The sequence below is a fragment of the Solanum dulcamara genome, chromosome 2, assembly GCF_947179165.1.
Source record: "Solanum dulcamara chromosome 2, daSolDulc1.2, whole genome shotgun sequence".
NCBI classification, from domain to species: domain Eukaryota; kingdom Viridiplantae; phylum Streptophyta; class Magnoliopsida; order Solanales; family Solanaceae; genus Solanum; species Solanum dulcamara.
In genome coordinates, this window is record NC_077238.1 from 20,729,698 (window position 1) to 20,740,300 (window position 10,603).

Consider the following 10,603-nt stretch of genomic DNA (forward strand, 5'->3'; position numbering starts at 1 on the left):
GACTTGGGGCAGCTAACGAGAAGGATAAAATGGTCATTTTGAAAAATTACCAAAAATGACCTTAGGGTCATTAAATCATCTACCACTAAAAACCATGTTCTCCTCAAACATAAAGTAAGAGAAAAAATACTCTACGCTACCAAGAGTCCGAGACATAACTTCCAAGTTTGGTACTTATCTTCCCCAAGTGAGCCCATCCTTTGACCATACCATCAGAGTCCTTTACCAAACTAAACTTTCAAATCATAATTTGGCGGATCTATCATTCATGAGAAATTTTTGAGTCAACGACTGGCCCATGAACCAAATCAAAACTAACACCCTCTAAGTCACAACATAACCACCGGGATAATCTTTCAACACATAACCACAAGAGAATACTAAACCAATAATGACTACCACCAAAAGTGAACCTGAACCAGTCACCACACTCATAATACACAGACCATCACATATCTTGTCAAGATTCCATTTTTGCAACCAAATCTTTTCACAAGCTTAAGCTATACCAATATGATCCTTAGATATTGGGTAATCATCATAGGAGAATATGATCTATGTAATCAACAGAGAGAAATGATCAAATTACCTCTTAGCGAGTGATATACCCAAGCATATAAAACATTTAACAACACTATCAAAAATGGTAGATCAGCAGTTGGTTATGTAAACAATATTCCAGAGCGGTATCACTAGACGCAATGGTCTCCACATTCAATTATACTAGCCAAAAAGTGAACTCAATCATAAGGTGAGTAACAAAACTATCGGTCACTATACATATCCATAGTATCTCTTCCATAAGTTCTCATAAGCAAGGTGACACTTGTAAAACAATCAGAACATTTCAACTGACCCAAAGAAACACCAAATCCGCCAATATGAACTGACTAAGTCTGCACCAGTATCCTATCCTATCAAGAGGACATCACAGGATCGATACACCCGATCCTCTATTAGGAATGCATCTACAAAAGTAGGAACACATGTGACCATATGTATCGAATCCTACTCCAAACCATGATTGACTAAGTACACGGTCATATAAGAATGTACGAAACCAAGGGAGAATACCATAAGATACTCCTTCTATAGTGTCCCTACAATACATTTCCATTACAATTGTAGACATACTTGTCACAGTACTCCACTAAATCTAACACTGTTATTACTAGTAGAATATCATAACCACATCATCCATTTACTTTACTCTCAAGCCATCACCAGTATTAAGGTCTTCTTAGAAACTCATTTTTGTCTCCAAAACTTAAAAATGATAGCTCTCTTTTCTTCCATTTATGCATTTCATGATAGGTACGGGTCCCATCCATGCTGCTAATATAAATTCCAAATATCATATTACTTTCTAATTGAGATAAAGCTATTAAGTCATGCCCAAAATCAACTCCACACAATCTTTCACCTATCGAGTTTCAACTATCATTCATACCATCATATTCTTCATGCCAAAACTTAGAGAAATTCTTGGCCACCCCAACACTTCTGTACACTATGAGCATATAACCTATGTAATGCATCACAATAGTCTGTGTAGTCCCATCAATAAAGTAGTATTGATACAACTCAAAATCCTTAATAACCGTGTAGAACTATATATCATCTTATAGTGCACCCATAAGTCACCTATGATAATTTGGGAAATCTAACCCACATAAAACACTGAATCTTCGATAGCTCATTTTTTTCACCCAAACCAAACTTAACCCTCAAAAAAAGTCATGGTTACATCCCTCATAAGTTTGTCCGAAACCAATCCACATTGTATAGTCATATCTGAACTCAACGGTGAAAATCCATACAACCTTTAACTTTGAACTAAGGATCTACAAGTGATGTCTTATTTCTTCACATCTCTTAGCTTGTATCCTTCGTGCAATGTTGCTAGGACATTCAAATTATTCACTCCTACTCTTGACCCACTCCTAAATGTATAAACTTTTTGATACACTAAACTCTTGTTCCATTCCTTAACTTATATATCTTCATTATTTCTTGGCCGAGAGTCCACAACATGTTACCTTTTACTTTAACCAAACTTCCACAAATAAATATTTCATTGAGCTCTTTCACAATCAAAAGTAATAAAATCTACAACCCAGGCCATGTACAGTCCTTTGAAATGCTCAACAATCAACTACTTCTTACCTTGTCAATCCATACCTTGACAAAATCAACTACCATGGGTGTAGACTTACAATGCAAAACCTGAATTTATATTCAAACCATGTAAACTAATCAACTTATCAATTGACATTAGCCCATATCTTGAAGATTTTATATCATCACATACCTTAGCTTATCATCAAACACTTATACATCGATCTTATAATGTCCCTCATTAATAACCCAAATCGTGTCAATCATCAAACTTGAAACCACTATAGAACTTACCATAACACTAGAGCCGAATGTCCATAGACTATACTCTCGAAGCATACTTGATCTTGGGTACATTTATGTGCCCAATAGAAAATAAAACCCATAATTTATTAGTCAAGTTGAGAGGAAATTCCTAGAGTTTAGTTCATATTTTTGTATATTTGTGTATTGTTGTAACCAACCAACATGATTAAACACTTTCAGGGCTAATTGACAAAGAATGAATATTCAAAACACGATCGAATTGAAAGTGGAGCTCAAAGGAGAATTGGGAATAAAATATGAAGAAATTACACTATAAAGAAGTGTGTCCGGATTGCGCATTGAGTTTTAGTGATTTAATTTCAAAACTGGGAAATTATTCGACTCAATAGTGTGGAGGGTGCCAAGTCCGTGTCATAGACTTGGCTCTGGATAGCACAAATGTCCACCAACACAGAAAATAAAAAATTACACTAAACTGAACCAAATCTGCATCGCGGACTTCAGTGCACCTACTTTAACTTCGCAATTTTGGTGCTATAAATAGCACTTTTACATACTTCATTAAAAAGTAGATCTGATTGTCGGATTTTGGATTGAAGAAGATGAAGAAAGAACTATTTTTGGTGATATTTTCTTCTTTTATTTCAATTGAATTCAAGTTTTTATGTTATTAATGATTTATGTAATTATGTTACAAATGATGAGCGGTTAAATCCCCTTGTTACTGGGTCGTAGCCATAAGATGAAGGTTTAAATCTTATTTGCTTTGGTTGAAAATGGGATTTTGTATGTGATTACTCTTATATTCTTACTTTGAACTCTTATATTCTTGCTTTGATTGTTTTAATGCTTGATCACTATTAGAACATATTTGTTGTCCATCTGAGACTCAAAAGATGAAAATGGGATATAACACTAGAATATAAGGAGCATATTTGTCCTAGAATTATCTAGAATAATTCGTGTATAGGATGACCGTGACACATATCTATACATCATGTTTGGTTACTAAACAAGATATTATGATTAATGTATTTTTTGTTGAACTTGGTTCATTCTTATCCTCACTTAATGATTTAGTTAAGTTGTCAACAAGAGTAGGCAATTAGAGGTCGGAAAATCATAATTGTAAAATCAATCTTGTAAATTAGTAATCGAAAAAACCCATTTGATACCAATGTAAAGAATGTTAGACCAAACAATTATAAGTGCTACAACCCGAGGACTCTTCTTTAATTTGATAAAATTTCTCTAATATCTTTGAATCATTTTCTTATATCATTTTTGGTATAATCATTTTAGATATAAATGAACTCAATCCTTTGAAAACACGCATGAATAATTTTATTCATTGAAAAGCTAACTAATGCCTAATTAAATTTTCCTGTGAGTTCGATATCCGGCTCTTAAAAATGTCCACTAAATTACTTTTGAGACCGCGTACACTTGCGTGTGCGTTTGGACGCAAACAAGTTTTTGGTGCCAGTGTTGGGGAAAATTGTTTAATTTGGCAATAGGTTTTTTTATGAAGTTTCTTTATTATTTGTGTTAACAACTTGGTCTTAGCTTTTATTTCTAGCAGGAGAATTCACAAAGGCACACTGGACAGAAGTGGTAACATTGTAGAGCTGCTAGCTGAGCTTGAAAGATTTCTGCATCAGCATAGAAGGAAAGCAGCTGCTCTATATCCGGTACCACAGGTGAAACTAATGAAGTACCTGTAGAGGTCCCTGTGGAGATGGCAGCCTGGACAGTATGTGATGTGGAAGTCTCTCTCATAGTAAATGTCACCTCCCGCATTCAAAAACCACCAGCTGGAGAAAGATTTGAATTGAAACAGAATATGGTGTAGTTGTTGCACTCTAATGGGAAATTTACAGGTTTGCCTCATGAAGATCCCCAAGTTCACATCCAGAACTTCTTGAAGATTAGCGACACTTATACGCCTAATGGGGCATCCCCTAACTATATAAGGTTAATATTGTTTTCCCTTTCTTTATTGGGGAAAGCTAAGAGGTGGTTAAAGTCGGAACCACCAAATTCAATCACTTTATGGAATGATTTGTCTTGTAAGTTTCTTATTATGTTCTTTCCTTCGGGGAAGACAACTAAGTTAAGGGCTGAAATTTTAAGCTTTAAACAAAAATCTGGAGAAAATTTATACCAATCTTAGAAAAGGTTTAAATCTTTACTCATTAGTTGTCCTCACCATCATTAAGCTAATGAGGTGTTGGTCCACACCTTCATAAAAGGATTGGAACCCAACACCAAAATTCTTCTTGACTCTGCAGCAGGTAGACAGGCATTAGAGTAAACATATGATGAGCTCTACACATTGCTTAATTGCATATCTCAGGGAAATCCAGAGTGGAATGAAGGAAACTCTAGACCTGTGGTTCAAAAACAAGTAGGCATGTTGGAAGTTGATGCGGTGACAACCTTAATGACACAAATTTCAGCAATGCAAAATATGATGACAACGTATTTCAACACTTTCACAAAAGGACAACAGCAAGCTTCGGTGAATATGGTTCAGCAATAACACATATGGTGCAAGGTATGTGGTTGTAATAAACATTTGGTAGAATACTGTGGAGCTAATCCTGAATCGCTGAATTTTGTAGGTAATGCACCCAAGGGTGGAGGTAATCATAACTATGGAAATACTTACAACCCAAATTGGAGAAACCATCTGAACTTCTCATGGGGTAGAAATCATCAAAACCAACATCAAGGGTAGACACAATTCAGACCACAAGAAAGCAGACAGGAGTACAACAATCAAAGCCACAGTCCATATAGACCACAAGGAGGAGGCCAACACTATAACCAGCAAGACCAGGGTAACCAACAATCAAACAGTGAAGGAAACACATGCTTAAAAAACTCATGAATGACCAAGCTAAGCTAGATACAGATATTCGTCAGTATCAAATCACTACTCAAAACTTAGAGAAGTAGGTCCCACAACTAAAAAGTTCTCAGAATTCTCGCCCGCAAGGTGGTTTACAGGTAACATTGATCCAAACCCCAAGCAGGTAAATGTTGTGAGCACACAAAGTGGATGAGCACTAGTTGAGTAGCGCCACAAAGCAAAAGTAATGAAGGAAGAGGTAAATTATAGACATTGAATCTAGTGAATCTAGTCGACCACAGACGGAGCAAGAGAAAAATAAAACTACCTCCCCCATTCCCATAAAAAATTAAAAAGAAGTAAGAGGAGCAATATTTTGAAAGATTCATAGACATGCTCAAACAGGCACAAATTAACTCACCTTTGATTGATGTGTTGCAGGACATTCCAAAATATGTCAAGTTTGTCAAAGATATTATGGCCAACAAGAGAAAGTTAGCTGGATTTAAAATAGTGGCACTCACTGAAGAGTGTAGTTCAATAATCTTGAATAAGAGGTCTCTGTGATCTAGGTGCTAGTATAAAGTTGATGCCTAGATCTATGCTGAAGAAATTAGGTCTGGGAGAACTTAAATCAACCACCATTTTGTTATAATTAGCTAATCGTTCTATAGCTAGACCTTATGGTATTATTGAGGATGTGTTAGTTCAATTGGGATCCCTCATCTTTCCTATTGATTTTGTTGTATTAGATTTTAAGCCTGAGCCAGATGTTCCTTTTATCTTGGGGCATCCGTTCTTAGTAATAGGTGGTGCACTTATTGACGTGGCTGCAGGTAGATTGACTATGAGAGCATATGACAGAGTAGAGGTGTTTGATGTATATTAGGTACTAAAGTTGCCTATAGTCTATGAAGAGTTGTCTGCTATAATTGTCATCGATGAGGAAGTCTCATCTCAATGAATTTTAGAAAAAGATCCTTTGGAAAAAGTCATGATGGGTCAATATATTAAATAGGATAATGAAGCCAAAGAGTTAGCTAGTGTGCTTGATATGCCAGATGTTAGCATGTGGAAAATGAATGTGGAACCTTTGAACAGAGAATTGGGTCCTTCACCCAAGCAATCTCTGGAAGAAGCTCCTAATTTGGAGTTGAAGCAATTGTCAGCCCATATCAAGTATGCTTTTTTTGGAGTGAATAATACTTTACCTGTAATTCTTTTGGTTGCTTTGTCTGAGATGCAGGTCACAACAGCACTTGAGGTATTAAAAAGGTAGAAGAAAGCAATTGGATGGCAAATGGCTGACCTCATGGTATCATCCCCTCTTTGTGCATGCATAGGATTTTCAAGAAAGAAGGACATAAGGCTAGTGCACAACCACAACACCGGTTAAACTCTATCATGAAAAAGGTGATGAAGAAAGAGATAATCAAGTGGCTAGATGCAGACATAATTTACCCAAATTTTGATAGTAAGTGGGTAAGCCTAGTTCAATGTGTACCAAAGAAAGTGGGAATGGCTGTAGTGACTAATGAGAAGAATGAGTTAATCCCCACAAGAACAGTAACTGGTTGGCGTATATGCATGGACTACTAAAATTTAAATGATGCTACAAGAAAAGATCACTTACCTGTACTATTTATTGACCAAATGCTTGACAGATTAGCAGGCAAAGAGTATAATTGTTTCTTAGATGGGTATTCGGGTTACAACCAGATTACCATTGCACCAGAGGACCAGGAAATGATAATGTTCACATGCCCGTATAGGACATATGCATTTAAGTGTATGTCATTTGGTCTTTGCAATGCTCCTCCAATTTTTAGAGGTGCATGATTGATATATTTCATGATATGGTGGAAGCGTTTGTAGAGATTTTTATACATGACTTTTCAGTCTTTGGAGAGTCTTTTGATCATTGTTTGCATAATCTAGGGAAAGTACTAGCAAGGTGTGAAGAAAAATATCTTATCTTAAACTGGGAGAAATATCATTTCTTGGTAAAGAGGGGTATTTTGTTGGGGCACAAAGTTTCAAAATATGGTTTGTAGGTAGACAAAGCTAAAATTAAAGTGATTGAGAAGATTTCACCATCGGTTTTAGTGAAAGGTGTCCACAGTTTTCTAGGTCATGTCGGATTCTATTGGCGATTCATCAAAGATCGCCAGACCCATGTGCATCTTGTTAGAAAATGAGGTAAAATTTATTTTTAATGATAAATGTTAGCAGCTCTTTGAAATCTTGAAGAAGAAGTTGATTGAATCCCCCATCCTGATAGCTCCTGACTGGGAGCTACCTTTTGTGCTGATGTGCGTTGCAAGTGACCCAATAGTAGGAGCAGTTCTGGGACAAAGAAAGGAGAAAAGTTTTAACTCCATCTATTATGCCAACAAGACTTTTGACTCAGCTCAGGCAAACTACACTACCACAGAGAAGGAGATGCTGGCATTGGTTTATGCATTTGATAAATTTTGCTCTTACTTGGTAGATACAAAAGTGATTATTTATGCTGACCATGCAGCCTTTAGGTACTTGTTCAACAAGAAGGATGCAAAACCTAGTTTAATCAGATGGATCTTACTACTCTAAGAATTTGATATTGAAATCAAAGACAGAAGGGTATGTGAAAATCAAATAGCAGACCACCTATCAAGATTAGAGGATTCATCCTATGTAGGTGAGCAAAAGTCAATAAAGGAATAGTTTCCACATGAGCAACTATTGGCAATAGAGGTACAAGAACTCTCATGGTATATAGATATTGTGAACTATATTGTGAGTGGAGCATTTTCCCCCGGAGCAAACTCCCAACAAAAGAAGAGACTAATGTATGAAGGAAAGTTCTATATATGGGATGAACCTTATTTTTTCAAAAAAGGTGTTGATCATATGATAAGGAGATGTGTGCCTGAATCTGAAGTTTAACAAATTCTACACAGTTTCCATTCGTCTGCTTATAGTGGACATCATGAAGATGAACGAATAGCCCATAAGGTATTTTAGACAGGTTTCTTTTGGCCTAATTTATTTAAAGATGTTGTAGGATTTGTGAAGAGTTGTGATCAATGCCAAAGGTTGGGCACAATATCAAGAAGGCACGAGATGTCATTAAATAACATCTTGGAGGTAGAGTTCTTTGATATGTGGTATGGGTCCCTTCCAATCGTCATATAAAAATCAGTATATACTGGTGGAAGTTGATTATGTTTCTAAATGGGTCGAGGCCATTGCATTGCCAACCTATGACTCTAAAGTGGTAAGTCCCTTCCTCAAGAAGTACATTTTCACAAGGTTTGACACTCCAAGGGCTATCATCAGCGATGGAGGTAAGCATTTCATAAATTAAGCGATAAAGAATCTGTTAGCTAAATTTTATGTCAGGCACAAGGTCGCCACAGCATATCACCCCTGAACTAGAGGACATGTTGTGGTATCAAATCATGAGGTGAAGCAAATCCTTTAGAAAACCATCAATTCTACCGGAAAGGACTGGGCTATCAAACTAGATGAAGTGCTATGGGCCTACTGGACTGCATACAAAACACCAATTGGCACTTCACCGTACCATATGGTGTTCGAAAAAGCATGTCAACTGCCGGTAGAACTGGAGCACCAAGCATATTGGGCCATCAAAAAGTTGAACCTAAACCCAGAATTGGCAGGTAGAAAGCGTATGGATCAGCTCCATGAATTGGAGGAATTCAAACCTCATGCTTATGCGAGTGCAAAGCTATATAAAGAGGTGATGAAGCGATGGCACGACAAGCATATATTCGCTTGAATATTTGAGCCAAGTCAAAAAGTCTTGCTTTTTAACTCGCTTTTGTGTCTTTTTCTCAGGTAAGCTTGGATCAAAATGGATTGGATCATTTGAGGTGGTGCGAATATCGGCACATGGAGCCATGAAACTATGGAATCGCGCCAAATCGACCACATTCGTGGTGAATGGCTAGTCTGTTAAGCACTATTTTGGACAAGATGTCGATCGTAAGGAAGAAAGAATTAAGCTCGAGAATGAATGAAGCTACAAATGAGTCATGTTGCGACTTTAAATTAGTAGTTGTGCGGGAGGCAACTGGTGAGGTAGTGTAAAAAAATAAAAAATAATAATTAAAAATAAATAAATAAATATATATATATATATATATATATATATATTAGAGGTTATAATGAAATTTTTTGGTTTGCTTAAATTTTATTTTTTTTAATAATAAAAAAATAAAAAGAGAGTTTGGATGAGGCTTGCACAGTGAGGTGCACGACAAGTCTACATCGCGGACTTGCTCCATCCTAGTTAAATTTTTGCCCAGGTATGTTTTTGAATATTTTTGGTGAAAATAAGCCGCAAGTAAAGTGTGTGGACCTGGCTTATTTCAGTACAAACTGAATTTTGAAATTTTGGCACGCTAAATAGTGAGGTTCGCGACAAGTACGCATTGCAGACCTGGGACATTCTTCGGGATCTTTCATTTAAAAAGATGAGTTTAACCCATTTTTAATGGGTTTTGCCCAACCAAATCAGTTTTTATTACCTAATGGATCCTTTCAACTTTATTTTTTCATCAAATTAAGCCACTTTTCTCTCTTCTACTCTCAACAACTCCTCTTTTGTAAAGCAAATCTGTGACGCACTCCTCAGATTCAAGCAATCTTTTTTGAGTTTCTACTTGACCCAACAAGGTATGTGTTCTTGAACTACTTTTGTGATATAGATGGTTGAAGTTTACATAAGTAAGTTCTTGGGATGTAGGTTTTGACTCATTGCAATTGATTCTCATTCTTCTTAGATTGACATGCTTATAGGTGTGCAAAATTACTAAGAAATTGATTGTTGTAGTTAATTTATTATGGGTTAAGTTCTTGAACTCTAATCCTAATTTTCATGTTAGAAAAATTGGATGTTTGTAGTTGTTATGGACAATGTGTGTTAAATTCTTGAGTAAGCATGCAGAAAGTATTGTGTTGAAGTTGATTTGATTTGTGAAAATAGGTGGGGTGAAGTTTCTATTGTTCTAAATCTTGGGTTGAAAACATGCTTGTAGTAGTGGTGATCTTGTATGCAAATTTATGCTTGAACTTGAATGCTATGTTATGTTAATCATGAGTTTACCTGGTGAGTTCAGTGTCGGGTGATGTAGTAGTGTTCTAAATGTTTGGGTTGAAATAATGTGTGTTATTGAATCGTGTATGTTTCTTTTTTGAGAGATATGCTAGATTGTTGGAGGCTACTTTGAATTCGTATAGTGTTGGATTCGCCATGTTGATTATTTGAAGTGTGGGTTGGTTTGTTATCATGTATGCACATAGTACTCAAATGAAGGGAAGTCTGAGTACCTTCCTATCACTTGCATGCTAATGAAA